The sequence below is a fragment of the Ambystoma mexicanum genome, chromosome 10 (assembly GCF_040938575.1).
Source record: "Ambystoma mexicanum isolate Mex_15411 chromosome 10, UKY_AmexF1_1, whole genome shotgun sequence".
Lineage (NCBI taxonomy): Eukaryota > Metazoa > Chordata > Amphibia > Caudata > Ambystomatidae > Ambystoma > Ambystoma mexicanum.
This window is the reverse complement of record NC_090932.1, coordinates 326,317,647-326,343,462: the sequence shown is the minus strand read 5'-3', so window position 1 is coordinate 326,343,462 and position 25,816 is coordinate 326,317,647.

Below are 25,816 nucleotides of genomic sequence, written 5' to 3'. Positions count from 1 at the left end.
GCCCAAAGGTGACATGTGACAAAACGGTCACGGCATAACGGCGTGCACCTAACTGTCTGTGCTGTAATGTCCTGTCGCGTACTCCAAGCCTCTTATTGTCTGTCTGGTCTCTTGATGACTGTTGTGATACATCGTACAACCCCAACTAACCACATTTAAACAGCACAGAAAGGGGAAAAAAATTACTGGCTGCCAGAATAAAATATGCTAAGGTACTTTCTGAACCCATAGCGAAAATCAAAAGCTGGCACCCATGAATATATGCACAGTACTGCTTAGCTTCAAAGTGAGTAAGGGGCCGGCCCCCTCAGGTCGTGTTGCTCTAAGTGGTCTTGTAACTTTGCCTCACTTATTAGGCACCATGGCTTGAGGGGGCTGGCCTTTTCCTCACTTTGAAGCTAAGCAGTGTCAGTTCTGGTTACTGCATGGATGGGACACCCGGGTCACCAGTGATGTTTCACACTCGATGTCACTGTAGCTGTAAAAATATCAATATCAATCGAAAGTGCGCAAGACAAAATAGAATTGGACTTTAAAAAAAAGTTACGAACACCAGAAAAATTGCCTGAGATAGGAAATGTTCCAATAAATATGCAGGCAAAGTATAAAAGGTGCTCACCTTTTAAACCCAGCAATCTGCAGTGAAATATTCCTTGGAAAACTAAATCCTAATAGAAAACAAGTGCTTCTGGTCTTGCGTGTAAGTGTCTGCACTGGGAACCTGACAACCTGAGTAAAATTCTGGTAGCCAAACCCTTGAGCAAGCTTGCCAACCTCAGAAAAACCCAAGGGGTTGCGTCCATCCTCTGAAAAAAGTTGCGCTGTCTTCTCACATGCATCCTTTACTGGTGCCATGAAAAGCAGCCACAATCGGGGTAAATAATTGCACCAGTGTCCAGGATTGCAAACCTTCTCACCACATTGTGGGCAAATACTCATGGCTTACTTGCCCACTCATGATTTCCACTCCTTACCCCCATGTCTAGCTTTCAAAAATACTCTGCTTTATAAAGCTAACTTGAAAAGTACACATACCATAGTGTCACTCAAATATATAAATCCTTATAGAACTATGTTATGCAAAAAGTGTATAGATGTGGCATTATTCCCCCCATCTTGACTGTGAGACTGCTACTACCAGAATGCAATTCGGCAAAAGGCAAAAAATTGTCTCTGAGTGCAAAACTTTCAAGGTATGACAGCATGGTTTAAAATAAAATAATGTGGATGCTAGGTGTTATCAGATAATTTAAACTATGAAAACACACAGCATTAAGGACTGTGGACTGCCTCCCATCCATGCAGTCACCGGGACAGGCCCTGCTTAGTTTTAAAGCAATGAAGGATCCAGCACCCTTGAGCCATGTTTCCTTAAGTGGTCTTGTAAGATGAGCTAATTTATTAGGCTACATGGACTTAGGGGCTGACCCCTTCCTCACTTTGAAGCTAAGCAGGATTTGTCTCAGTTACTGTCGAGATGGAAAACTCACTGTTGCTGTAAACATATATATTTTCTAAGTTATTATTGACTGGGAGACTACAAATACCAGAATGCAATTCAGCAAAAGGCAAAAAATGTTTGTGGCTCATTTATTGGGCAATATGGCCTGAGGAGGCTGGCTCCTTCATCAATTTGAAGCTAAGCAGGGTCTAAGCATACCCTCGCCTATCTTTAGTCCTTTATAGCCTTGAATATAGCTGCAAATATCGGGATGTGAAAGCAAAAAGAAGATATTGAGGCTGAGTACCCCAAAAGGAAATACACCAAATGCGGGTTCAAAAGATACAGAGATCTTTATTCTACAACTGAACAGTTTCAAAGGACAAAGCAACAGATAGCTGTCAGGCCCTCAGTACAACACAGCGAAAACCATCCCTGTTCGGTGTGTTCAGTGAGTGGGGCTGTACAGTAAAATAGTCGTGCCTTTTATACCGTGTATAATCTGATGTTCAGCCCACTTGCAGGTTAATGAATCTCGGATCTAGGGTTCGTGCCGAGTTTGTTCCTAATTTATGCATCTATACATTTAGGGGTTATCCTTAATACATTCGCCAACAAGTTACAATAGCAACAGTGTGTCTTCGGATTTCACGTTGAGCCTTTGCACATATCTTTATACAATATAGTAAAACAAGTGTTCATATAAGATGCTCGAACAGTGTTGAGCACGATATATGTTCATGGATTAGCCTCGTTGGCACAGGTAATCCTCTATACACAGGTCAACGAAGGACAAGGTCTCAGCACATGACCCTTACATTTGGCCTGCAGGCAGTTTACACATTAACTTGTACATAGAGGTCAAGACGGCCATGTTACATTCAAAATGACACTGTCCACCATCTTAGAACACAGGGTGACTTTAGAGAGAGAATCTAAAATGGCGGAGGAACCTAAAATGACGGCTAACACAGATCTAAGGGCAGGACCTTGCAACGCGGATTTCCTCGCAGACCGACTTGGACTAGACCAATATATATACATACGATCTAGAGGGTATAATATGATTTCTCGTTCGACAAACCCTCCTTTTGGCCTATGCCAAGTGCTAAACTACTTCTAATCACTTTACGAATAACCCCACGTCTCAACGTCCATACACCCTGAATCACCATCGGAGATATCAATCGCCATTAGATCGGTTACCAGAATTTCTTTCAACACATATTCATTGGAGTTCTTGGCTGGGGCGCATACCTTGCATCCTAATGTATCCATCGCCTGTGCACAACATCCTCCTAGCATCGAACATATACTGGGAAGACATTGTATACAGCAACAAAGGAACAACAGAATTCCAAAAATGATCAGCAAGACAGAAAGTACCTTCCAACCCCAAGATCGCAAGAAGTCCCAGAACCAAGTGCTAAGATCCCAGTTTCCTTCGGGAACATGCACATCTGAATTTAGGACATGCAGATTCTGTATTGCCTTGAAGATAGTTGGGGAGGAATCTGGCACGAAGACGCAGCAAGCGGACCCCACTAATTTACATACCCCTCCACGTTCAGCCAGGATGACATCTAATCCCATCCGGTTCTGAAGTGCTACTAACCTTATTGCTTTCTGTTCTAGAGTCATATTATAGAGTATGTCAGTGGTCCGGTTGATGGTTCTCTCCAGCACTCTCGCTAGTCTCCTGATATCTTCTGAGTATAGTATTTGTCCACAAAATGGCACAAAGGATTTTGCTACGTCTCCCAGAACTTGTGCTGGAGTGTCACCATTCTCGTCCCGCCATGGACGAGCTTTTGAAACCTCTACAGTACTGGCTATGAATACCCCGGGTAACAGGATCCCTAAATAACAAGTTCCCTGCCAATCCCTGGGTAACCATAGAAATGCTACATTACCGCAAAAAAAGTAGACAGGATTGCCTACATACAAAGATCTGTCTTCCCCAGTCAAATTCGCAACATTGGCGCAAACTTTAAAATCACCCATTGACTGAGTACCATTCCTCTGTATGCAGAAGGAAACTGAATCGGGGCTATGGTTAACAGTGTAAGAAGGAGGCGTGGCATCCTTATTGCCTATAGGAGCCATTTTAAAAGAAATCAAAGATTGAAAAGGACGAGACAGTCTATCAGAAGGTCTAATAGAAGAAACATTAGGCTTACTTCTATTCGCAAAGAGCGAGCAACCCAAGGGAGTCAGAACACATTTTTCAAACTGATTCAAATTAGTCCCATCAAAGTTCCCTGGGATGCTATCGTTCCAGCGACCAAAGAATAGTGCTCTAAGAGAAGCATAGCATGCAGTTGTCAAAGGTAAAGGATGAATATACCAACCTAGCTCCTTATCCCCATGCTGCGGCAAATGTGAGCAGACCCAACAGTTGGATTTATTAAAGATGGCATGTCTAGCATTCATGATAAGTAATAATGTGTTGTTATAATGTCTCTGTCTGTGCTGAGGGTCTCTAGGAGATAGAGTGTGCAGATGCACGAAAGGAGTAAAAACAGTAGGTACATTTTCAGTCTGCAACAAATTCTCTAGTGGATGTACTTCTTCTAGGTACCAGAAGCCTAAAACAATTACTATTATAAAACCAATTAACATTATCAAAAAACAGCAGTATGTTTTCGGGCCCACACAACTAAATGTTCATTTCCTTAACTGGTCACACAGACTTTTCCCTTTTCCATACGAGCGGGAGCGGCTGCAGGCATTGTTGTCTTCAAATGAAAAAACACCAATGTTTTTAGCTGGCGACCTCCAGGCCGAGCGTCTTCTTAGTCCTTCCACAAACCCTAGCCAACAGAATCCCCTTTTTAAACAATGAATCAGGCCAAAAGCAAGCCCTTGATGACTTTCTTCTTTATTTATTTTTATTTATTTATTTGCATTTATAAAGCGCACAGAACTGCCCTGGGGCATCGTGGCGCTGTTACAGCAGACTTAGTCATGAACACAAGCATAGGAATGTGTTTACAGATGTAACCGAGTTACATAGTACATTTCACATTGGTAATAAACATTGAGCTTAAAGGTTATGCTATGCTGTGGATACAATGCAAGCATGAGAGTGAATGTGGCAGACTTTAGCGGAATAGGAGGGTTTTGAGGTTTTTACGGAAGGTATGGTATGATTTTTCGTTCCTTAGTGAGGTAGGTAGGGAGTTCCAGTTTTTTGGTGCGAGGTGTTGGAAGCTGGTTCCTCCCGCCCTGGATCTTTGAAACGTGGGGACATCAATCATGTTGGTGCGGTGAGCTCTGGTGGGTCTGATGGAGGCTTTCGGTGTGATTCTTTCTGCGAGATAGGGTGGGGCATCCAGGGATAGGCATCTGTGTGTGATGGTCATGGCTTTGAACAGTATGCGTTCCTTCACAGGTAGCCAGTGGGCATCTCTCCTTGCTTGCGAGATGTGTTCTCTTTTTGGAATGGACAGTGCTGCCCGGAGCGCATTGTTTTGCGTGATTTGGAGTTTTTTTAGGTTGTGGGCGGAGGTGCCTAGGAACAGTGCATTGCAGTAGTCTAGTTTTGTACCTATAGTGGCTCTGGCGATGGACAGGCAGTTTTTGGCGGAGAGAAACGGCTTGACAGCATTTATCATCTTGGTGGTAAGTGCTGAGGAAGAGGCAATGGCGTTGACTTGGCGAGACATAGATAGTGAGGCATCTAGGTGAACGCCTAAGGTTTTAACAGACTTGGAGACTGAGATGGTGGAGTTGTCAATGTTGAAGGATTTGTATTGGGGGGGGAGTTTGTTGAGAATTTCATTGGTCCCTACTATGAGGATTTCGGTTTTGTCCCCGTTTAGGCAGAGGCCGTTGGCCGCCATCCAGGTTTGGATGGCTGTGTAGATTTTGGTTAATGCAGTAGCATCTTCTTCGTAGGTCCCAGTTAGAGGGAGTAGTACCTGCGTATCGTCTGCGTAGTTGGTGTACGCTATGTTACGACAGTCGAGGTCCTTGAAGAGAGGAAGGGTGAATATATTGTAGAGAGTGGGGGCGGTGCAGGAGCCTTGTGGGACGCCGCAGTGGATGGTGGTAGGGGTTGCCGAGGCAGTGTCTGAGAAGACTTTCATGAGTCTGCCATTTAGGAATGAGGCAACCCATGCAATGGCTTCCGGGGAGAAGTGTGCTTCATTTTTTAGGTGCATGCCTAGGATATCGTGGTTGACAAGGTCAAAGGCGGCAGATAGATCCAGTAGGAGAAGGAGTGCCGGTTTGCCTTTATCCATAGTGTCTGCAAGCTGTATTTTCAGATCAAGTAGGGCTGACTCTGTTCCGTGACCTGGTCGGAAGCCTGACTGTCTTTTTCCTAGGATATGGTTGGTTTCGAGATAATCCTGGATTTGTGTGTAGGCCATTTTATCCAGAATCTTGAGCAGGAAAGGCACAGTGGTGATGGGCCTGTAGTTGGTAGCTACTTCAGGGTCGAGGGTGGTTTTTTTTAGAAGCGGGCGCACCCAGGCTTCTTTTAGACTGTCAGGGACAGTGTTGGCTTTGAAAGAGGCATTGATGAATGATTTAAGGAAAGGGGCGAGTGTTTCAGTGCAGTCTTTGATCAGGCTGGCGGGGCAGGGGTCTCCTTTACAATTGGATGGTTTGATCTTGTTCATTATCTCAATAACTTCGTGTTCTGTGACTTCCCTGAATTTGAACGGGGTAGTGGGGGCTTTGGTGGATGTGGTTCCCGAGCTAGGGGTGGGCATGTGGCTCGTGGTGGTGTGAGATTTGAGGTGCAGTGATAGGTTTTTGTGGTGCTCCTTAATTTTTGTTTGTAGGAGTTCAATTTTATTTAACAAGGCAGATTGTATGGAATTGCACCAGATTTGGTCTTTAACAATGTCTTGTGATTTGGTGGCCGGTGTGGTGAGTTCGTTGAAAATGGCGAAGAGTTCTTTGGATTCGGAGCTTGCATTAGCAATTCTATCATTATAAGAGACTGATTTAGCTGTGATTATGGCTTTTTTGTATTGGGCAGTGATTTTTTTGTAGGAGGATAGGGTGGCTGGGGAAGGCGATTTCTGCCAGGAGTTTAGAGCTTTTCTTTTCTGTGAGCGGAGTTCTTTGAGTTCAGTGGAGAACCAGGTGTTTGAGTGTTTGATAGCTTTGGCTTTTTTGGTCTGCAAGGGGGCAATGGCGTCAATGGCGGTGCTTATGGTGCTCTTGTAGATATCTGCTAATTCTGACGGGTCGGATGACTTGAGGTCTGTGGAGAGGATGTGAAGGTGGGGAGTAATTTTATCTTTAGTGAGATTTTTTACACATCTTGCCAGTGCTGGGGGAATGGGGTTAGGTTTGTTTGTGTTAGATACAGCGGGAATAAAGAAGTGAATGAGGTGGTGATCTGACCAAGGAGTCGGGGTGATGGAGCTAATGTCGACGTGACAGTTGTGGTCAGCTATCCAGTCCAGGATACGGCCTTTGTTGTGTGTGGGTGAGGTTATTTTTTGGTCGAAGCCTAGTTCTTTTAGGGCTAGTGCAAGAGATTTAGCAGGCTTGTCCTTTTTGTCGTTATACCCCAGGTTAAGGTCACCTAGAAAGATGCTTTTGGAGGTGGGTTTTAGGTTTTCTGTTAGGCGGTGTACAAGGTTCTCATGGAACTCTGTTAGTGGGCCGGGCGGGCGGTAGACTAGGTTGAAAGTGATGGTGGAGTTAGGGGAGAGGGCAATTTTTATAGCTAGAGAGTCTATGTTGTCACCTAGATTGGAGGTGATTTGTCTGGCCTCGAGGTGATCTTTCAGGATGAATGCTACCCCACCACCTACTGAGGAGAGGCGGTCTTGCCGGATAATGGCGTACCCCTGTGGGATAGTAAGGTTGAGGGCTGGCCCTGCAGCGCTGTGCAGCCATGTCTCGGTGATGGCTAGGATGTCGAGGTCCAAGCTAGTTAGGAGTTCGTGAATTTCAATGGCATGGGCAGGGATGGATCTGGCGTTTATGAGGGCACACTGTAGGTTGTGTGTGCGTTGGGCCGAGGTAGGGGTGGTGTTGAGTGGTGTTGCCGGGATGGGGTGCGGCATGGTGGGTTTAGGTAAGGGTGTTTTGACTGTAGGGGGTGGCGTGTTAGTCGTGTTAAGAGTGGTGGGAGGTGCTTGGTGGGTGAGTCTAGGGTATCTAGAACGGAGACCTAGGAGTTGGTTCCTGGTGTGGATGGGTCTAGTGTAGGAAGTTATGCTGGGTGGAGGATGACGTGCTGTGGGGATGCTTTCAGTGAAGAATGATGGTAGGAAGTAGGTGGGAGGAATGTTGGAGAGGAATGCCAGTGGGGCAGCTGGTGAGCTGGTGGATTGTTGAGGCATGGCGATGGTATCGTTCAACATGGCACAACTAGAATCAGAATGCAATGTGGGCAGCAAAATTAGGGCACAGTATGCGACCATAGGGCACAACACAGTAGTGTGGTCTAGATACGACCATAGGGCACAACACAATAGTGTGGTCTAGATACGACCATAAGGCACAACACAATAGCGTGGTCACTATGCGACCATAAGGCACAACACAATAGCGTGGTCACTATGCGACCATAAGGCACAACACAATAGCGTGGTCACTATGCGACCATAAGGCACAACACAGTAGTGTGGTCACTATGCGACCATAAGGCACAACACAGTAGTGTGGTCACTATGCGACCATAAGGCACAACACAATAGCGTGGTCACTATGCGACCATAAGGCACAACACAGTAGTGTGGTCACTATGCGACCATAAGGCACAACACAATAGCGTGGTCACTATGCGACCATAAGGCACAACACAATAGCGTGGTCACTATGCGACCATAAGGCACAACACAGTAGTGTGGTCACTATGCGACCATAAGGCACAACACAATAGCGTGGTCACTATGCGACCATAAGGCACAACACAGTATCACAGTGGTCTCTGGGCGACCGTGGTAACGGTACTATTGTCATATGGCAGCATATTACAGAGTAAGGCAAGAGCATGGTTGGTTGGCTATGGATTGTGCATTAAATATTTTGTTGCAGTTCAGAAGCACAACGGTGCATGTGGGACCTTGGGCGTAGCAATGTTAGAAGGTGCTAGGTCAGGGCTCTAGCTCGAGGGTCGGGAGTGGATAGTGGAGGAGGGGGCAGTATGCTTACCCTGTAGGTGGATTGCAAGGGGTCCTGGCTCTAGGCTCGATGGTGCACTCCACCTGGAGCAGCACGGGCAGAGTTTGTGGCCCCTGGCTCCTGATGCTCCTAACAGGCTCTCAACAGGCCTTAGAGTGGCCTTGTAGCTGGCCGCCGGCGTGATCCGCCTGCCGGCGGATACAGCTGATTTCAACGAGGCTCAGCCTCGGTTTCATCCCGCGCTGCGCCCGGCATACGTGGGTCAGGCGGCGTGTGGGGACAGGGTCAGGCAGGCCCTGTCCGTGTTGATCCTCGTGGTCTCGCTCGTGGTTCCTCTGCTGGGGTGCTGGGGGGGCTCCTGCCCTCGCCCCACGGTGAAGAAAAGTGAATGGGGGTGAACAGGCTCTCAACAGGCCTTAGAGTGGCCTTGTAGCTGGCCGCCGGCGTGATCCGCCTGCCGGCAGATACAGCTGATTTCAACGAGGCTCAGCCTCGGTTTCATCCCGCGCTGCGCCCGGCATACGTGGGTCAGGCGGCGTGTGGGGACAGGGTCAGGCAGGCCCTGTCCGTGTTGATCCTCGTGGTCTCGCTCGTGGTTCCTCTGCTGGGGTGCTGGGGGGGCTCCTGCCCTCGCCCCACGGTGAAGAAAAGTGAATGGGGGTGAACAGGCTCTCAACAGGCCTTAGAGTGGCCTTGTAGCTGGCCGCCGGCGTGATCCGCCTGCCGGCGGATACAGCTGATTTCAACGAGGCTCAGCCTCGGTTTCATCCCGCGCTGCGCCCGGCATACGTGGGTCAGGCGGCGTGTGGGGACAGGGTCAGGCAGGCCCTGTCCGTGTTGATCCTCGTGGTCTCGCTCGTGGTTCCTCTGCTGGGGTGCTGGGGGGGCTCCTGCCCTCGCCCCACGGTGAAGAAAAGTGAATGGGGGTGAACAGGCTCTCAACAGGCCTTAGAGTGGCCTTGTAGCTGGCCGCCGGCGTGATCCGCCTGCCGGCGGATACAGCTGATTTCAACGAGGCTCAGCCTCAGCCTCGGTTTCATCCCGCGCTGCGCCCGGCATACGGCATCCGAGCGCACAGCCGAAAAGTGCTGTGAGTCTATTTCCTTGGATGCAGATCGTACCTTTTGATCCCTGGTACTGATTGATCCGTGAACATCGTGTCATCTCTTCCCACTGGAAGCGGTGAGTGAACGGAAGTAAGGTTAGAGGCACAATTGGGGATCGCCTCTGGAAACAAAATGGTTGGAGAGTGTGGGGGTGTGTGATGCTGGAAATGCATCGGAGGGACAGGGCCTCCGTATCCTTGTCCTTTACTGCCTTTTTATCATGTGTTCTGTTGTGTTTTCTGCACAGAAGTTCATGTGGGACTCCTGGCGGTGCAGCTCTCTCTCTTTTGGTTTGGTGAACAGACCCATGGGATATCCTTACGGCACCCATGGGTGGGGTACAACCCTGTGCCCCTAATGTATGTTTTTGGACACCTGTGGGTGGCCCACAGAGCAGGGTATGGGCTTGTGGCAGCTCCATGCTGAATTGACAGGTGCTCTGAATATCCTCCATTTTGGGATACCCAGGCCCTGCCATTGGAATCAGTTGATTCCTGATGGAAAACAAGATGGCCCCTGTGGCCTCTTGCTTTCTCTTGCCTGTTACCTTGTTTTCCCAAAGTCCTGGGAAGCCCTGGCTCTGTCCCTTCCCCCTGACTGGCTGTTGGGTGGAAGTTCCATATATGGTGTTGTTGTGAAGTCCAGTCCAGACTGGCTGGAGCCTTCCCAGTGACTGTATGGTGTGGGTACGCCCTGTGGGTGGGACCTGGGTGAATGGAGTGTGTGACCAATATGCACCTCTTGTTGTGGCTGTCTGGTTTCTGGTATGAGAGACAAATACTGAGACAGCCATGCCGAAACTGGCCTGAATGCATTGTGTAGTGTTGAATCGCTGCGTAATTGTCCCAATCCACATTCCTTGTTGTGAGTGTCTGAGAGGGAGGAGGATGGTCTGAATGCACTGTATGCCTGATTGGCTGAGTGACTGCATGAATGCCCTTCTGTATGATTGGCTGCTGAGAGTGACCCAGCAGTGTGGAAGAGAGACAGGATAGTATATCTGTGGACTTCTCACCACTGGAAATTGTTCAGAAGCTGTGTCTATACTTGAAAAGTAACTGGAACTGCTGATTCTCGACGCCCAGCTGGAAGAAGAAGACTTGCTGTTGAATTTGCTTCGACCTGATCTGAAAGCTACCAAATTCGTCGAAGACTGATCCGAGAGAGGACCTGGTAAGGCACCCTCTTCCCGTGCTCCGAGGGACCATCGAGCACCGCTAACCTTCGCCGAAGCTCCCTGGAAGTCAGACCCTCGAAAGGCTGCCGACCCGAGACGGGACCGCTGAGGAGAACGAAGTGAAGCAGCAGGACTTCGCTGCTGTGGAAGTCCATTGCCATCGACCAGGGTTCGCAGGTTTATGTAACCGCTGGAGGCCCGTCGAAGTTGTGTTGCCCAGATGCGGGGACCGCTTGATGCCGTGCCGCCGACAACCGGAGCCGCCTGCTCCTTTGCCTAAGAACCTTCGAATCGAAGTACTCCCTTGTCCGCACTGATGACCGCTTTGTCCTGCCGGAGAGAGTCAAGGCCGCCGACGCACCGAGGAGAATCCGCCGGTGGGTTTCCCGCCACCTGAAGGCCACAAAGACTTCAACGACTCAACGCCCTTGCTGGGCCACAGTTCTTCAGAAACTCTTTGCGGTCCTGAACAATCAATCGCCGAGGTGCCCCGCACACCTCATCCTCGCAGGACGTTGCCGACGAGCACCGCCTGGATCGATGCTGTGGTCTCGGCACCCTCGAACTTCTCATCGACGCCGTTGATGCCAAGTTCACCTTCTTCGACGCCTCTCGACGATCCATGACTCCTGCTTGAAAGGGGGTCACTCAAGAAGGATCCGTCGATGCTTCTTCGAAGAACTCTACTCCACCAGGTACATTGGGGGGGTAAAAACATTATAGGAGAGAACAAGACTATTGAGCAATATATGGACTGGGCTTGTGCTATATATCTTTATTTTACAGGTTGCCCAGGTGGGGGGATCTCCACACAGAACTGTGCTTAAGGGTAGAGGCCAGTACTCTGCCTATTGTTTCAACCATCTTGCTTTGCTTCCTATCTATATTGCTGGTTTCCTTGTTATTGATCTGTGTGACATTCTAACCGTATATTTGATGCACTTTAATGAGATCTGATAATATTGGTGGTACCACTTTAGAATTGTATATATTTACCATTGTTGATTTCTGAGTACAAAGTGCATTATTGTGATAGTGTACATACCTTTGAATATTAATTATATAAAGACTGTGTTTTCAGTAATACAGTGTGTGGACATTCCTTTGTGGGGGTTCGGGGACTACACTGTACTTAAGAACCAGCCTGCATCACCTCTCGAGAAGCTAGGCCTTGATTGCTCGTCCATTGCTACCAAATAGAGAATCTTGGCTGAGGTCCTCTGTGCCTCTCCTCTACAATATAGAGAGCAGAAGTACAGGCACCCCCTGCCAGTATCTTTACAGGGTGGAATGGCTGTTTCCCCAGACCTCACAGGATCAGGGAGAATCCCGACGCACTTTCGATGCCAGTTAGTACTTCGAGATCGATGGTTGTAGTACTGATGAGGGGTTCTGCTTCTTCTGTTTCGTATGGCACTGGGCGTGGAATTTTCTTGGTGTGTGTCGCGTGGATCCAATTTTTCCTTCCTCACACCCGCACCACCATCTGTGTGACCAGTAGGAGCTGGAAGGGGCCCCGCCAACGAGGTGCAAGGCAAGACGATCGCTCAAAGGCCTTTACAAGGACCCACTCCCCAGGTCGCATGCTGTGACCGGGGCTCTCGTATCGTACAGGTAAAGCCTCTCGCACCTGGTGATAAATCAAATACAAGTTTTTAGTCAACTGGCTACAGTAATCTGAAAGAAGTACATTTTCAATATTTCTCAAGGAACAACATTTTGGAATGCTCCAGATATTAGCAGGCCTCCCCATTACAACCTCAAAGGGAGAGAGCCCAGTCTTAGTTTGAGGGGTTGTAAGCATTGATAACAACATGATCGGTAAGGCGTCCGGCCATTTTAGTTTGGTGCTGGCACACGTCTTAGCGAGCTTGTTTTTGATGATGCTGTTGTGTCTTTCCACTAGTCTGGCACTCTGAGCATGTCTGGCCGAATGGAACCGTTTATCAATCTGTAATCCCGCGCATATCTGCAGAATTACAGTAGCGATAAAATGTGGACCGTTGTCCGACCAGATGACTCTTGTTAACCCGAACCTTGGGAAGCATTCTTTTAACATAGTCTTTGCAGTAGTCATGGCTGTAGCGTCTTTAACAGGAAAAGCCTCAACCCATTTGCTAAAAGCACAGATGACAACTAACACATACTTTAGATTATTACTCCGTTCCATCTCAATAAAATCAAAATGTATAACCTCGAAGGGGACAGAAGGTGGACCAAAACTTCCCCTAGGAGTTGACATTCCCTTTCCCACATTATGCTGTAAACAGATCATGCAGTTTTGAACAAAGCATTCAGCTACCTTAGAGATTTTGTCATTTACCCATACTTTTTCCAGCATTCTTGTGATCTTATATGCACATATATGTGTGGGACCATGGGCCATAACAACCATCATCATAATGTACGCGTTGGGAAGTAGCCATTTCCCCTTCAACTTTGTCAACCCAACACCCATCATCGTCAAGTTTCCCCAAGCCCTCAGCCCATTTCTTAGACTCTTCTAATATGGCATTGGCCTGGATATCCTTTACAGAATCAACACCCTCATCCATAGTACAGACATTTGTGGCCTCCCTTGAAGTATACATGTCTGAAGAGAGATCAGCAGCAGTCTGTTTAGCTATCTCACCAGCAAAAGCATTCCCTTTTCCTACATCATCTACAATCTTTTGATGCGCTGCGCATTTTACAATAGCCATCTGCGTAGGGAGTGCAAGCGCTGAGAGTAGCCACACTATCAGGGAGCCATGCTGGATTTTTGTACCATGTGAAGTTAAGAACCCTCTTTCTGACCAAAGTCTCCCAAAGTTGTGAACCACCGCAAAGGCATACTGACTGTCAGTGTATATATTCACGGTAAGCCCTTCGGTAAGTTCGCAAGCTCAGGTCAATGCTATAATCTCTGTGGCCTGTGCAGAGTTGTGCGTGATTCTCTTGGTTTCCACGATCGTGCTCAATGTAATGATTGCATAAGCAGCTGTGGATGTACCATCCGGAAGTTTGAAACAGGAGCCATCACAAAACAGCTCCCCTTGTGGACTGTTCAAAGGAGTATCTTTTAGATCAATTCTACCCTTTGTCTCTTGTTCGGTTGTGTAAAGGCAGTCGTGTGACTCTTCGTCACTGCAAGTAGTGCCTTGCGGGAAAAGTAAGAGTTCAGCCGGATTAAGAACACAACACCTCTTAATTTGAATGTGTGGTGCAAACAAGATCAATTCATATCTCGTCAACTCTGCGGAAGTGAGGTGTTGCGTTTGAGTTCTGTTCAGTAGAACATCTACAGAGTGAGGTACCATCAGGGTTAAAGCATGGCCTAGGACCATTCCCTCATTCTGTTTTACAGACGCAGCAGGAGCAGCGACAGCTCGCAAACATCTTGACAAAGCGCATGCCACAGGATCAAGGGCGGAAGAAAAGTAACCGCATGGCCTATTCTTCCCTCCATGTTCCTGCGTTAATACAGCCAAAGCACATCCATCACATTCATGCACAAACAACACAAAGGCCTTTTCATAATGTGGTGTGCCCAAAACCGGTGCAGAGCACAAAGCAGTCTTGAGCAAATCAAATGCATGCTGGTGCTCCATGTTCCACGGCAATGGCGAAGAAATGCCCTTCTTCGTCAGAGCCAATATCGGCTTAATCGTTAACGTAAAATTAGGGATCCACTGCCTACAGTTAGAAGCCATTCCTAGCAAGGCTCTGACTTCCTTCTGTGTTTTTGGGACAGGCATGCTAGAAATGAGTTTTATCCGTTCAGGCGTCAATCTTCTTCCCTCCTTTGACAGGAGATAGCCTAGATAGGCGACCTCCTGGCAACAGTATTGACATTTTTTAAGCAAAGCTTTATGTCTGTGTTTAGCCAGGTGAATAAGCAACAACACAGTGCCCTCCTTACAAGCGCTCTCTGAGTCACAAGCTAACAACAAGTCATCAAAATATAGGAGCAGTGTACTAGTAGAGGGCAACTCAAGGGTATCAAGCTGCTCTTTCAAAGCCCTACTGTAGATGCTAGGACTTTCCGTGTAACCCTGCGGTGCACGGGTAAATGTGAAGGAGCGTCCCCCCAAGGTGAACGCTAACAAATATCTACTGTCCTTGTGTATAGGAATACTAAAGAAAGCATTCTTTAGATCCACAACACTAAAGTGAGTAGCTGAAGCCGTGATCATGGTTAATATCGTCGTCACATCAGGCACAATTGGAAATTGTGGAACGACGATCTTATTGATGGCACGTAAATCAATTATGAAACGCAAAGGAATTGCATTATCGCCTATTTTGTACACGGGCAAAATTGGACTATTGCACAAACCACCCCTCAATGCACAAATTGGAGACGATGCATTTCAATGCTTGCTCATCATCGACTGAAATCTTATACTGTGGAATACGTGGCAGCTTCACTCCATGTTTCAAGACAATTTTAACAGGCTCAATTTGCAAAACACTGACATCATGTTTTCGATAGCCCACAAACACTCTGGAACATCACTAAATTCCGACGGCAAAGGTCTAGTCAAGAATTGAGAGACAGAAAGTTGCTGTGGTGAAATCGTCAAACGCACTCCATCCGAAGAACAATGAATTACTGCATTTAATTCCTTCAACAGATTCAACCCCAGCAAATTCTCAGCACAATTTGAAGTCAAAAGGAATGGACAGTGGTCCGTAAAGGGACCCAAAGAAATAGGTACCGGCGAAGAAACCGGGCAGACAACTGGTGTGCCGGAAAACCCTACAGAAACATTGGTTTGCCCTGACAGTGGAATGTTTGGAAACCGAGAATGATCAATGGAACACTTCTGTGCCCCTGTATCTATCAAGAATAGATGTTTCCTATTTCTCACTATCATTTCAACGTAGGGACCTTTCTGATTAACGGGAATAGGCGTCAGTTCCAAACCCTGCTTCGGGCAACCCTAGCAAAACAGAATGTCGTCAAAAGGAAGTTCTTCAGAGAGGTAAGCGGCAGAAGGATGGTCAAAAATGTTTCTAGTATCCACACTTGGTGCCTGATTATCCTGTGAAAAAGGTTGTTGTGAATCTTGTGCAAACTGACCTCTACCAGGGCCCCCTACACCCGTGCGACCTCTGATCGTCTACCCATATTCCCAAATGTGTTTTTTGACCTCTGTCGGAGGATCGGGCATTGTGCACGCCAATGACCCTCTTGCCTACAATAGGCACACTGGTTAATGTTTACAGGACCCAAGGGCACATTTCCTTGTGGAACATACTGGCCTCTAATTTGTGAACGACTCCCTCTAGGGCCTCTCACAATTTGCTGTAACAATACTTTTGTCTTCAAATCACCTTTTCTCTTTTCGACTCTTTCCTTTTCATTATTGACACAATTCTCATAGTACTGAGCCATGTGCAATACTTCTGATTGAGACTTTGCTTGCCAAGTGCTCTCGGAAGACATAATTTGCGACTGGATGTCAGGCAGCAATCCACGCACAAATTTGTCTACAAATAATCTTTTCCCAGACTCTGTGCCTAAGTCTTGTCCACTGAAATCCGAGAATACCTGTTCAAACCGATTAAAGAACTCGGTAGCACCCTCAGACTTCCCTTGGACACAGGCGGTAAGCTTGTCCCAAATAATTCTCTTCTCTGGAATTATAGTTTTCAATTTTGCAACTATTCTGTCAGGCAAAGTTAGTATCACCTGACGCGGCCTTTCGCGAGCTGGCCTTTCTCCATCGAGTCTGATTATGTTAACCCATGTATCTCCTAACCCTGCTACATTGTCTATAGTTCTAACCTGTTTCCACAAATCTATGGGAAATAACAGGTCAATATCACTCAAGGTGAATACTGAGGATTGCAAAACAGACTCTATTTCTTTGTAGAACCTTGTTGGATTTTTCCTAATGTCGGGAATAGATTGTCTAATGGTGTTCACTTTCTATCTTGAAAATGGGACGTGAACAAACTGAGACACATAGTGTGCAGGGATATCCTGAGCAGCTGTACCCACTGCAACATTAGCCGGAATCTCAACTTTTGGGACAAATGTCGGAGGAACCTCTCTCATAGGCAACTGAGAAGTAGGCAACTCTGAATGCTTACTAAGCAATAAAGCTAAATCGAGCGCTAAAGCAACTGAAGAAGTGTCAAATGAAAAAGCTCTCTTCTAAATACTCAACAACTCTGCGGGACAACAAATCTTTCTTTTTACACACTCATCCTGTAGGTATTCTACCATTACCTGTATCACTTTCCTCTGCATTTCTGGTGTATACTGACTATACGTGTCATATACTTCAACTGGAGTGTCTGAGATCCGTCTAATCGCGTCTTTCATGCAAATTTGCATTTCCTCAGATATCGATTTACGACAAGGAAGGAACCGTTTCTGCACATACATAATGTCCAAACTATCTCCATCTTCATCCTCATTCTGTAAACTTTCCAACTCCTTTCTATACTCAAGTACCCTCTGAACATGCTCTTGTACTTTCTCTGCAGTGTCTCTAGAGAACGTTAAGGTGTTCAGATCCCTCAACCCTTGTGGGAGATCTGTATCGTTTAACCTGTCGCACATTACACACAAATGAATACCTAATCCCTCAATAAAAACATTTTTCTCAGGAAAATTGTCCATATTAGAAAGTGTGGCAAAAACATTAGCTTGATCATCCTTCTCCATACAATACTTAGCCCACGCAATCAACTCACGTTTCTTCTCTGGAGGTACAGTATTACGAGTGACAACCCTCGATCCCGCTCCCTAATCCACTACAGGCGGTGCAGGACCACTTGGAAGAGGGAGAGTAGGCAAATTCCACTGAGGTGTTACCACTGGTGCAACAGGTAAAGGCGGAAGAGCAGGTGGAGGAGCAGCGACAAAAGGGGGACCAACAACTGGAGGAGGAGGAACAACCGAGGCAACGATAGGAGTAGCAGGAGGAGGAATAACAGCAGGAAGAGGCAAACCAGCAGGAAGAGGAACATACGGAGGTGGCACAGTGGCACCAGGCCTTTGTTCATTTAACAATTTATTGATATGTTCATCGGAAACATAAAAGTCTTTGGAAGGATAGATTTTCTGGATACCCAGTGACAAAGCCCTATCCATATTCCTAGCTGACTCAGACTGATTATCTTGGTCATACAACGCTTTTTTGGTGATCATCTTATGACGGCGCACATGTTTTTCTCTACTCTTAAGCTGCTGTAAAGCTTCTTTCTTCCAATTCTGTAACATCAAATGCTGCAGGTCTGGCCTTTTTCTTTAATAATATAGATTCTAAATACTCAATACGAGGGATTTCAAAATTTCCATTGATTGGCCACTGAAGTTCGGAAGCATGTCTAGTTTGTCTGTGCCAAATATCATTAAACACTATACTACCAATGCCATGCTTACAGTACATAGTACTAGCTGGCGACCCCTCCTGTGGCGCTGGACGGCTAAATTCCAAAGATTGTCTGTCACTGCAGAAAAATGCCCTGAAGCAGGCAGACAATTTCCCAGGCATGTCAGAATACTGGTGTTACCTGGTCAATAATTGTACTTGCAAGCACAATGCCCCAAAACAAATGATCAGGATACTTAAGAATCGGGTCACGACTCACCTGATCAAGCCTAAGGAGGTCCGATCGGATTTCAAAGTTTTTCTAACAAATTTTACCTCGTGTTTGGTGATTTTGGCAAATCTGCAGCCTCGATAAGTGGACCCTCGTCAAGATGCCGACTCGGACTGCGTGCTCACCGTCCAGGGATAGGGGCGTGCAGCGCTGCTGAGGTGTCGTTTCTCATTCAGGAAAGGGGCCCTTTTTACGCCGTCCGATCCCGGTCCGATAGCCGCGTCAACCTTCAACGAGCTGGCATCAATCTTGAGGGTCCCTATTCGGGCGCCATCTGTTAAAGCAAAAAGAAGATATCAAGGCTGAGTACCCCAAAAGGAAATACAGCAAATGCGGGTTCAAAAGATACACAGATCTTTATTCTACAACTGAACAGTTTCAAAGGACAAAGCAACAGATAGCTATCAGGCCCTCAGTATAACACAGCGAAAACCAGCCCTGTTCGGTGTGTTCGGTGAGTGGGGCTGTACAGTAAAATAGTTGTGCCTTTTATACCGTGTATAATCTGATGTTCAGCCCACTTGCAGGTTAATGAATCTCGGATCTAGGGTTCATGCTGAGTTCGTTCCTAATTTATGCATCTATACATTTAGGGGTTGTCCTTAATACATTTGCCAACAAGTTACAAAAGCAACAGTGTGTCTTCGGATTTCATGTTGAGCCTTTGCACATATCTTTATACAATATAGTAAAACAAGTGTTCACATAAGATGCTCGAACAGTATTGTGCACGATATATGTTCATGGATTAGCTTTGTTGGCAGAGGTAATCCTCTATACACAGTTCAACGAAGGACAAGGTCTCAGTACATGACCCTAACATTTGCCTGCAGGCAGTTTACACATTAACTTGTACACAGAGGTCAAGACGGCCATGTTACATTCAACACTGTCCACCATCTTAGCACACAGGATGACTTTAGAGAGAGAATCTAAAATGGCAGATGAACCTAAAATGGTGGCTAACACAGATCTAAGGTCAGGACATTGCAACGCGGATTTCGTCGCAGAGCGACTTGGCCTAGGCTAATACATATACATACGATCTAGAGGGTATAATATGATTTCTCGTTCGACAGACAAAACAGCTAAAAAAAAAGCTTTTCTTCCCCCAGGCCCTCGCCAAGTGCCCCCCTCATCTGTGCCAGTGCACCCCACTCCCCAGATGGCTTCCTCACCTTCCCTGCCCTCTCTCCTTCCCCCACAACACACGCTGTTTCTGTGACATTGTTTGCTTTGAGATGTCAGCTATTGGAGGCCACAGAAAGCTTTGTGTTGCAAATGCAGTCACTAGACCCCCTCTAACTCACACATTTCACTTGGTGCCCTGTAGCCACCCCTCCACCTCTAGTCCGATGGCACCTGCATGTTTTTTGATGTACAAATAGATTTTTCCTGCATTTAATTTTCCCATATCCTCGGCTATAGCCGTGGACATCTTTCACATGGAGAGAAAAACAAAATGGAGGTCGTTTCATTTCTTTAAAAACCTGGTTTTGGGTAAATCCCCAAGATATAGCTTTCTATTTTTGGGAAGGGGTAAATATTTAAATAACTACTGCACAGAATAACCCCAAGCCATGCCTGGATCCAAGTCAATTCTTCTTGCCCAAGTTGTTTCGTACCTGGTCCTAATCCGTCCAGCAGTTAGGGCTGTGCAATCCATGAAGTTTTTAGGAAAACCTCTAGAACCTACGATAGGAACCAAGAGGCTACTAGCAACTAACGGCACCAACTTTTGAGCCATTTCTTGACAGGTACAGCCTTGATCTGACTGAACCCTCCTCAGCATAAGGCTGATTTTAATAACAAAACAGTCTCTATTAAATTGGCCTTGATATAGCTCTTTCGTTTAATCACTAAAATGTGTTGTCCTACATTTAGGTGGACAGAGACCAGCTTTAAAAAATGTGGACATAATACAAACAATGGATTATGGAACAATACATATCCACGTAGCATCATCCAGGTGACTATTGAATTTTATGAATAAGATGACAGACCGGAATCTTTATGAATAATTGTATAGTAGAATGGAGATTAAAATATTGTCTTGTTTAAATTAACTCTAGACATGAAAGAAACATGAAAACAGGGAACTAGAAGGTCCTGAAGAAGGGAAAGTTTTCCTGAAACACGTCGAGCACAACGGTACAAATATTGTGATTGTATAACTCATCATAAAACTAACAATGAATGAAATTGTTAGGGCCTATCCTATATTGTACAACAATTGATGAAAATGTATTTTTATTCTTTGAATTGAAACATCTAATTGCTTGAACATATCTTGAACATATCTATTGTGGCATAATTTGAATACTGCTGCATAAACAGTGCAATGCAACGTTGGTAACAAGATTGGAGTCAGAACTTTATTTTCAGAAAAGAAAACAAAAAATCATTGGTTGTTTTTCTCAACACTCATTGGGTGTGCAAGAGACGGCAGGGTTCCACAAGATTGTGTACATCTGCTGTCTTTTAGGCCTTGGCTACTGCCCAGGTCACCCATGCCTAAGGCCGGCCCTGGAAGGGAGGGACAGGGTTTTCTAAACGTGGCTGGGCTGTTTCTAGTGGGTGTGGCCTGGCAAATATAGGGGGCTTCAGAAGAAAGACCATGTTGCATCTGCCAGCTGCGACCTGGCCAAGATGGAGTACGGCCTGTGCGGGCAGATCCATTCACCAGGGTCACATATGCTAGGAGAGATATGAGTTTAGGTAAGGATTGGGGTTTGGGGTGGGGATTTCAGGGGAACCCGGGCCTCACCTGTCAGATGTAGCCGAGGAGGGGAGCACTGCAGGTAGCGAGTCTCTCAGCGCGGTGCTGCCGTGAGGAGAGGGAGTACCGTGCTGAAAGCTATGTACGTGGTGGCATCAGGGGAGTCGAAGAAGCACCCCTTCGCCTTTGCCAATTTCCATCCTCTTTATTTGATTGCCGAGTCATACTGGATTGTGCTGCCCAAAAGTGGGCTAATGTGGGCGTGCCAAAATACTCCCCTGCAACATAATATCACTTACAAGAAAGTAGATCTTTTGTGCAACAATAGAAAACATCATATCAGGTTTGATAACAAAAGAACTTTCAAACGGCCATCTACACTGAACTTTTTCGAGAATTTCTAAACTAACCACGATGAAAACCAATCAATTACATCTACAATAAAATCATGAAAACGAAAGTATATAAAATGAAAAACAATCCAGACTTGCCCAAAGCAGCCGGTCCTCTGTCGGTACACTTACCCCAACTCCTTAAACATGTGTTGAGCAAGGGTCCCCCCACCCCCTCCATTTCCATTGTCACAGCTCCATTAACGTGTTTTGTTACGTGCCTACCTCTACTCAAGTGTTGCTAATAATTCAGCTGCACTGCTTGGACTGACGGCCTCGCACTTGGGTGCTCTGCTGCATTCCTTCTGACTCTCTGCGGTCACAGTTGCTCCTCCCTGGCTGGCGCAAACCACCTTTCCAGCAGGGCAGGCAGGCAGGCGAGTCAGGACCTAGTTTCTGCTCCAGCTTGCCTCACTAAATCCGTCCCATCTGCTCAAACCCACAAGAGCAACGGCTCTAAAGCGTGCTGCCTCAGCAGAATTGTCAGTTCTAAGACGGCTTTGGAAGAAAAATGGCCCTTGGCAGGCATCCGTTCAGTTGGTTGTGGGCATGGACGCCATTATCCGCCATTTATGCATTTAGATAAGCTCATTGGGGATGACGTTAAACCAAGAAAAACAGGGTGACATGCCAAAGCTGAATTAAGCTCCCATTTGCTTTGTTTTTCCAAGGAAACACAAGCCCCCTATGAGTTCATGGAGTTCAACACAGACCGTTCTGGAAGCAAATCACTCATAGGTTTGGGCCAGCTCTCAGACATTTGAGTCGCAGGTTGTTTTCTTTCGATTTTATAGCCCATCATATGTAATCCAACGAGTTGATTCCTTCAACCCCCCCCCCACCCGCTATATCCAGCTTTTACGTACCTCGAGTGCAGTCCCAGAACGAAACGTGAGAATAAGTTGTTTTGTTCAAAGTAGTTTTCAAAATGTCGATTGCAGCTCCATTCATTTTATATTACTTGTCATTGCAAGTTGTAAAAATGGACTTCATTTTGTAGGAAAGCGAGATGGCTATGCTATGTCTCACTGTCAACTCTCCCGCGCCAGAAGTTTGCCGAACTTCTGTTAAAGAAAAATTGGCATTTCATGAACAAATGTACACTCGGTAAACGCCTATTAATCTAATCCTTCATTCAGACGTAAAATGACCATTACATGGATAAGACCTGTGTCCCGCGTCTCCTTCCAGGTACGGGGGGCTCCGTCCAGGTACGGGGGGGCAAGGCCTGACCATGCGGGTCCTGGGGGCAAACTACGAACATCACAGCAACAACATGTAGCTACAACAGTTTTTGCACATATATCATTTGTTTGCGCAGTGGTCTTATATCTTTAAAGCAGGGAGCAGTACAAGTTAAAAGTCAGTGTGCATTCTGAGAGATCACTGCGTTGCATGGAAGCGTTGTAGCTCTCCTTCAGAGAAATAAGAAACTGCTGCCAACCACCAACTGCCAACTCCACCTCGTTTGGCTCCCTAGGTTATAATCAGGTAGGAAGTGTGGCTCAGAAACACGCCTCTGCGCAGCAGTGGTTTAGCCTCACCTGCTTCTGAATCGTGCTGTCCTGCTCTGCAGTGAAGGGTGGTGAGCTCATGTGGCTTCCGCCCGTGTGAGGCCCAGCTGCCTCAAAGCTTAGCATTAGCTTAGCTCCTCCCCAGTGGCGTAACTTTACTGAAAATGTTGGGGGGACATTACATCTGTACGAAAGGTGCCCCAGCCAAATTAATAGGGACAAAATGGTGAGCCATGAACATTGGGGGGACAAACACCCCTGTCCCCCCCTAAAATTACGCCCATGCTCCTCCCATCTTTTCAGTCAGAGTACAGAGAAGTGGGAGCACATGTGCAGGGGCTCAGACACTGTGGGCTCCATTCATGGAATGTTTTGCACGGTTCAAAGTAACTTTGCGCTGCCGACACAAACCCTGATTCATGGAATTGCGCAAAGTGTATTTTTGCCGTTTTAAGTCGTTTTTGCAGTACACAATGAACTTTGCACTGACTTTTCCTTGCAAAAATACACTTTGCACAGGGTTTGTGTCGGCAGTGCAAAGTAGTTGACACGGGTAGTAAAGCTCAGTGGCAACGCCGTGGTCTTGGAAGCAGGATGACGCCGAGCAACATGGGTTCGATCCCGGGTCCGCACTTAGAAACTTCTTCGGTACTAAGCGCGTTATAAAGAAATAATAATAAAAAGTCACTTTTCAGTAGCCAAAGTCACTTAATAAATTGAGGCCATGTTAATTGGGCTTGCACACTGTTGCCACTTGTGTCGTCTCGTGGCGCTCTGGCGGATCTGCAATATGGGTCTGTTAGTGGGTTGAGAGGGAGAGGGTAAAGAGCAAGAGAGCTCTGGAGTGTTGTTGGCAGCTTCAGTTCTGAGAAACGGGTCACTGAGCATGGTAGTTCTCCTGTAATAAGAGTGCAGAGAAGCTGGAACCTTGACCATACAGTGCCGAGGGGTGATGACTTCTGAGTGTTCTCCAACTCCTCTCCTGTTTCGTGGTAGAACATGGGTTAGTTGGGCAGCTGTTCGATGGCATGGAAGGTAGAGAAAGTTGGCAGGGAAGATGGATGTTATTATCTGCATCATGCTTAACATAGGCCGAGCTAGCCGATCGCATGCCGTGGTGCATTTCTGTCGGTGCTTTTGACTGCACTGCCATCTATTAACCTGCATTTTTATCGAGTGGTTAAATAGTGTGCTTCAACTAGTGTAGTGCCTTTTCACCCACATGGGTGCAGGTAGTGCAGTTCCTCAAACCCAGAGTTCTTACAGATAGTTTCAATTACCTACGGGCGCCTACAGGGTTCCTCAGTTACACCGGTTTTAAGTGATTTCCAATCATCCTATAACGCCCTTATTGGATCTTTCCCGCAAACCCGCCCAACCCTGGCTCTCTCCACATCTCTCCTCTTTGCACCGCATACTCCGCCGCCTTGAAACACTTTGGCATAAACACCGCTCTCAAGACCACCAGGCTACTTACTTCTCCTGCCACACTCTCTATGACAAATGCATTAAATCTGCCAAACAATCTTATTCCTCTGACCTCCTCCACACTCAATCTTCTCACCCCTGTCATATCTTTCAAACCTTGACTCACCTTCTCTCCCCCCCACTGCTGATCCTTCACTCCTGATCCTTCTATTGCCTCACCACTCTCAGCTACCAATCTTGCTACCTTCATCTCCTCTAAGGTACACACTCTACGCCAAGACATCCTACAATCCGCCTCACACACTCCCCCTCTTCCTTCTCTCACAACCCCCTCCAGCTCCATTTGTAACTTTACTCCTATTTCTGACTCTGATGTCTCCCTTCCCCAGTCCAAAACTCACCCAACCGCTGCTCCCAGCGATCCCCTTCCCACCTCCCTCATACTGAAAGTCTATCCGCTCCTGGTACCATACCTTACCTCTTTTTTCAACATCTGTCTTGCTACCTCTACCTTTCCTTCTGCCTTAAAATATGCAATCATCATTACCATTCTAAAAAAGCCCTCAGCAAACCCTGTCCTGGTCTCAAACGTTCATCCCATCTCCCTCTTACCCTTCCTATCCAAGCTTCTCGAACGCCTTGTTTACTCACAGCTCTTAGCTCACGTCTCCAACCTCTCCCTCCTCCCTCCTACTCAATCAGAGTTTCACCCCGCCGCTCCACTGAAACTGCTCTCACTTCTGTCCTTAACTTCCTCCTTACAGCCCGCTACTCCAAACACTCTTCTGTTCTTATTCTCCTTGACCTTTCTGCCGCCTTTGACACAGTAAATAATTCTTTACTTCTTGACTCTCTCTCCTCCTTCGGCTTCAGTGGCTCTGTCCTTGACTGGTGCACCTCCTATCTATACAACCACACCTTTGCTGTTTCATGGAGCGGCTGCATCTCCCCCCCCCTACTCTCTTGACTATGGCGTCCCCCAAGACTCCGTACTTGGCCCTTTTCTCTTCTCTCTGTACACCTCCCTTCTTGTTCCAATAATCTCTTCCTTTGGTGTATCTCACCACTTCTATGCTGTCGATACTCAGCTTTTTATCCTTTCTCATCGTTCACATCCGACATCCATCTTAAACTATAACCCTGCCTCACTGCCATCAAATCCTGGATGTCCTCCCACGTTCTTACCCTGAACACAGAGAAAACTGAAGTTCTATTCTTTCCTGCCAATACCCTCCCTCCTCCTTTCATTCTCTTTCCTCCCTCTCATCTCCTTTGCTCCCCTTCTGCCTGCAATCTCGGTCTCCACCTCGACACTAACCTCTCCTTTACTCACCAGATA